Below are 6,000 nucleotides of genomic sequence, written 5' to 3' on the forward strand. Positions count from 1 at the left end.
CTCTCTAGTGACCGCCAGTGCCAAACACCCCCCAACTCCATTGTAGGGTGAGCTCCTACCTCCATTCCCTCAGTCTTCCTATAACAGATGTTTGTTGGCAGCTTTTCTTTCTCAGATTTCTCTTTCCAGTTTTGGTGTCTGTATTCTTCCATTCCCATTGGTGGCTACACAATGGAAGGAGCCCTCGCTGCAACCCTGACCCAACAGAATAGCAGGGCTTCCTACAGTGGGTGGCATATCCTGGGTGCCTGGGGAGGGGGATTGATCCTAAATTGGGTATGGGGAGAAGGGGAGAGGCAGACTCATCATCCAGCTGGGGTCAATCTCAGAGGAGTTGGTGGGTTTCTGCAGGGGTCCCATTACCTATCGAGGTCAGTCTCAGATGAGAGGAGGCTCATTTCATCAGGGGTCCCATTGCACAGCTTCCATCAGTGTTACTTCTCTATTGGGTCCCATTTCCCAGTTGGGTTTCCTTACCGCTTTGGTGTAGCAGAAGTTTGTAGAGCAGTAAATACCCTCCCTGGCCTGCCCACTGACGTCCTTGACTGAGTCACTGATGTACAGAGCCACGAGGTTCCCTATTTTGGGGAAGTGTGCTGGGTTCTAATGGAAGGAAGAGGAGAGGGGGCTCCATCAGCATTCTACCATCAGCTCCCAGTCTCCCTAGGGCCAGGAGTCTCTCTCCCCCGATTCCATCTGCAGGAGGTGCTGGGGGAGAGGAGATAGAGCCAGACCCTTAGCTCCTTCTGCCCCCAAGGGATTCTGGAGCATAGGCATGTGGACAGAGCACCCCAAAGAAAGGGGCACCAGGTCCTGGGAGGGACATGGGGGCTGGCGGTAAGGCAGATCACCGGCCTGCAGAGGGCGCTCTGGTGGCTGGATGAGCTAATTCCCGACGACACCAGCAGGAGGTGCTGCCGGGTGAGTCTGAACCTTTACAGTACTCAGTGACAAAAGTATGGGACAAAGTCCCAGGTAGGAAATCAAATTCTGCCACCTTAATCTAGTTATTCCATGCTTAGAATTCAGCCAGCATCAGCTGGATCAGACTGAACAGGTTCCAAACCTCTCTGAGGCTCTTACCTTCTCAACAGAGATGTTCATTTTCAGCAAAACGAGTAGTAGAAAAGGAGAAATATCTGAAGAGGTTCCTCCTCATGCTCAAGCACGTGAATCTTAATTCTCTCTCAGTCCTCAAGGAGAGACCTCAAGAAGGAGACTTGTTGCTGCATTAAAGCCACGGGGGTCTCTGAGGTTGCCCCTGCCCTGCACCTCTGTCCTGCCTGGCGGATGTCAGGGTCTCTCTGTGAGGTCACTGCCTCCCCACCACCTTTGCCCAATAGGCTGAGGTCCTGCAACAGGTCTTTGTGATGTCACTGCCACACCCACCCCTCCCCTGCAAGGCTGATGTCCTGCCCCTGGCCATTCTCTTTGGGCACATTGACTGATCAGAATAAAGTGCTCTCAAATGAGCTATAGACCAACAATTGTTCATATTATTCAGAAAATATTTTAGAAGAAATAGAACATGAGAGAACTGTTCATGAACTGTTCAGAGACAGTTATTGGAGAGAAGCAGCAAGATCACACTTGATGGGTTATAACTTATTTGCTTGGTGTTAAAAGAGAACAAAAGGACCTGAGTCCTCCCTGCCAATAGCCCTGCTTAACCAATGAGCACTGAGACTCTGAGAGGTGGGAAGCTGAGGGGGTCCCACCAGATGCCCCAAAGGATGGCCCAGGTCACCACCAGGGGATCACTTTCAGAGCACTATTCCAGCTCCATCTCTTTACCCAGGGCCTCCCATAATGAGAGCAACCGCCCCTCCCCCCCACCTGACACACACACACCTCCTTGGTGGAGGGAGGGAAGCAGATAAAAGGGGGGGGGGAGAAGCAAGAGGAGGGAGGGAGGGAGGGAAAGAGGAAAAGGGAAACCAAAAAGGACAAATCCTAATGTACCCTGTGTCAAAAGTATGGGACAAAGTCCTAGGTAGGAAATCAAATTCTGCCACCTTAAACTAGTGTTTTCTGGGCTTAGAATTCAGCCAGCACCAGCTGGATCAGACTGAACAGGTTCCAAACCTCTCTGAGGCTCTTACCTTCTCATCAGGGACTACAAAATGAGTAGTAGAAAAGGAGAAAACTCCGAAGAGGTCCCTCCTCATGCTTTAGTACATGAATCCTAATTCTCTCTCAGTCCTCAAGGAGAGCCTTTGAGAAGAAGGCTGCAGCAAAACCATGGGGGTCTCTGAGATTGCCCCTGCCCTGCACCTCTGTCCTGCCTGGCTGATGTCAGGGTCTCTCTGTGAGGTCACCACCTTCCCACCACTTTGCCCAATAGGCTGAGGTCCTGCAACAGGCCTTTGTTATGTCACTGCCACACCCACCCCTCCCCTGCAAGGCTGATGTCCTGCCCCTGGCAAGCCTCTTTGGATGTTTGAGTTGCTTCCTCTGGATCACCCCACTCAATGACTGTTGAGTCTGGGGATCAAGCCAGCTACACAGTAAAGCATCAGAGGCTGCTCCCCTTGCCACACTCAGGTTTTCATAAATTAGTAAACTTTAAGGCCAGAAGGGACCGTTAGTGCATCTAATCTGACCCCCTGCATATCCCAGCCCTCCTGTATACCACAATAGCTAGGTTTTGATCAAAACATGTACCAGAAAGGCATCTAGTCTTCATTAGAAGACATCAAGAGATGGAGAATCCACCACTTCCTTTGGTAGTTTGTTCCAATGGTGAATCATCCTCACTGTTGAGGGAATTTTTCTCCAGCCCTCAAAACATTTTATGGCTCTTTGCTCCCCATCTCCAATTTTTCAACATCTTTTTAAAACTGGCTGCAGTATTCCAATCTCCGTCTCACTGATGTTGTGTAACCCCCCACCGTATTTACTGCTCATATGTCTAATGATGGCTTTAGACATGGGTGGCTGGTACTCTGCCTCCCCCAGCGCTGCCACGGCCGCTGAAGCCCTGGTTGCGGGGTTTGGCAGTGAAGTTTTTGCTTTATTATGCCCCAAGCAGGTTCCGGGGCAGCTGAGGAGGCGGTATGTACCTCCTCAGCTGCCCCGGAACCTGCATGGGGCAAATCAAAAGCATCTTCTAACGGATGCTTTTCCAGTGGGCAGGTTAGGTCTGGGGAGGAGAGGAACGGCGTGGCTACGGCCAGCCCTGGGCTTCTCTGAGTGGTGGGCGGGGGAGTCTCAGAGCTTTGGCCGGCCCAGGGCTCCTATGGCTGGGGGAGCTCTCCAGGGGGGCTTGTGGCTCCGGCCGTGGAGGAGAGGGGGTCAGGAGGTCTTGGGGCTCCAACCATGGGAAGGGCATGGGCAGAAGGGGCGGAGCCGGGGGGGGCCTAAGCTTCCCAGAGCAGAGCTCCACCTGCTACCCATGGCTTTTGCCTGTTCATCATAGCATCACACTGGGAGCTCATGTTGAGCGGCTTGCCCAGTATGACCCCTAAATCCTCGCCAAAGTCACTGCTTTCCTGGATACAGTTCCCCATTCTGTAGGTGTGGCCTGCATGCTGTGTTGCTAGGTATACCTCCTTGCATTTGGCTCAGTTAAAATTTGTTTTACTTGAATGGGTCCAGCTTACCAAGTCCAATGGGTCTAGCTTACCACTACGCAGCTCAGACTGGACAAAGCTGGAGGCTTTCCACACAAAATGTCAACGTCGTATATTGGGCTTAAAGTGGAATGACTTCATCTGTAATGCAGATGTTCACAGGTGCTCGGGGCTATTGTCTTCAAGCAGTGCCTTACGCTTTTCGGACATGCCGCAAGGATGCCACAAGGCGTTCCAGCGAACGCCGTTCTCCTGGTGGCTTGTAACATCCGGAATAACAACCGAGGGGCAGACCCCCTATTACATGGGTTCATCAAGTCTGTTCCGATGTTGGACTCTCAGGCCATCAAGCCTTTGCGGTGGCGCAGGAACGGACCAAATGGCAAACGATCGCTCCGGCCGACTGCTGGCTAAGCGTTGAAGAAGAAGAAGCTTACCAAGTGATCCAGATTGTTCTGTATGACTGCTCTGTCCTTATTTACCACTCTGCCAGTATTCTGTCACCCCCAAATTTTATTAGCAGTGATTTTATATTTTCTTCCAGTTCATTGATAATTATTTTTAAAAATTAGTTCCTGAGAGCTTTTTCAGACCCCTAGTATCAAGTACCTGCTCCCTATAGCACAGCGGGAAAAGCCCATCCAGCCCTGGTGTTACATAGGGGCTAAGCACAGAGCAAACACATGCGTAGAAGCTGTGTTATCCATAGGCTTTGAACAACACGTGGGGGTCAGCAACTTACAAATGCGCTACAGTCTTGTAGGGTAGACAGGCCCCCAACTGTGCCTCAGTCTCCCACCCTGTAAAATGGGGATAATACATGAAACCTTGATTATCTCTATTTTATCGTTGGGGAAACAGAAGCACACAGAGGTGAAGAGACTTGCTCGTGGTCACAAACCCAGGAATAGAAAACAGCAGGTCTTCTGATTGCCAATCCTGGGCCCTAACTCTAATTATCCTGGCCTCTCTGCTCTAACTTTAGTCTCAGCCCAACTCGAGGTTTTCTTCTTCTCCGTGCCCCTTAACTCCACATGACTACAGGAAAAATGATTTCCTGTTAGCCATCCGGCTGTAATGCATGTGGATGCCTTTCCAAAATATGTGCTCTGGCTCAGTCACGTTATGGGTTTGATGGAGGAATCATTTGGTGACATTTTAGGCCTGTGTTAGACAAAAGGTCAGACTAGATGGACATAATGGTCCTTTCTGACCTTAAAAATCTATTAATCTATACATTTTTCTGCTGCTAGTAAGAAAATTCTGGTCATATTTTCTATCATTCACTTTCAGTTGGAATAATAAAGCAATACTTACAAGCACACTCTACTCAGGGAAGTTTATTTATCCAGTATTGGCTCCTAATCCATAGCACCAAATTATCCTCCTTTCTCTGAGCACGGGCTTTATCTTGCCTCCTTTCCTGCCTCCTCCCCCACTCTCTCTTCTAACAACTACCAGCAATTTGCAGTAATACAGGGTAGAAGCAGGCAGAATTATATAAAGAGAGCACAAGCGAGACACGGTAAGTTAGCAGCAAATACACAGTCATCTCTTTATCTTTATTAATGAAAAACCTCGGAGGGGTGCATATATTTAGCACTGGAAAAGCAATTACATGTTGTCTGCATCCATAGTGTGCTGTTGTAATATTTCACAAGATAAGCAGCGTCAGGGATGGTTGGTGCTTGGATAAGTGACCTTTAAAGAAAACAGTGTGCTGTGGATGTTTTAGTAGGAAGCACTTCTGTTTGAGTCAGTTTGGAGTCAGGGTGCTGCTGGACATGCAGCTTTTTGGAAGAGATGGAAAACGATGCTACTGACCACTCTGGTGCTCAAAATCCTAGTCCCAGTCTCCTGGCCAGATGCCAATGTAAGAAGCTATAATCTGCATATCCATACCTCCTTTGAATATAGGATGCTTTCTTAAATACCTGTCCTCAACAGTTTTTCAACAGCTCATATTAATGCTGCACAACTATCACCTTCCACCCCAGAGGTAGCTGCATTTCAAAAGAAGATAAATGATTCCTCTTTCATGAGTCTGATTCAAAACCCAGTGAAGTCAACGAAGTTGACAGAGACTCCCAGTGACCATTGGCACAGGTCCTATAGGTTTAAGGATAGCCTTATTAGATCATAACCTGATCAGACCTTTCCAAGAGTTACTTTGTATAAGAAGAGCCTACTATAAAAGCTAATCCTATGGTAAGGCATTTATCACCCTTCTGAAGATCCCTTGATTATGTCTGGAATGGATTTCAGGCCAGCCAGAGAAGTGAAGGATTCTGGAGTTTCGACATCGCTATGATTCATTGTAAATCAGGAAAGTGGAAGTAAAGATTTCTTTTTTACTATAAATTAACTTAAATTGCAAAATGAAGTTGTATCAGCTCCAAACAATTAGAAGTTCTTTGTTTAGAAAATG

The sequence above is a fragment of the Chelonia mydas genome, chromosome 1, assembly GCF_015237465.2.
Source record: "Chelonia mydas isolate rCheMyd1 chromosome 1, rCheMyd1.pri.v2, whole genome shotgun sequence".
Taxonomy (NCBI): domain Eukaryota; kingdom Metazoa; phylum Chordata; order Testudines; family Cheloniidae; genus Chelonia; species Chelonia mydas.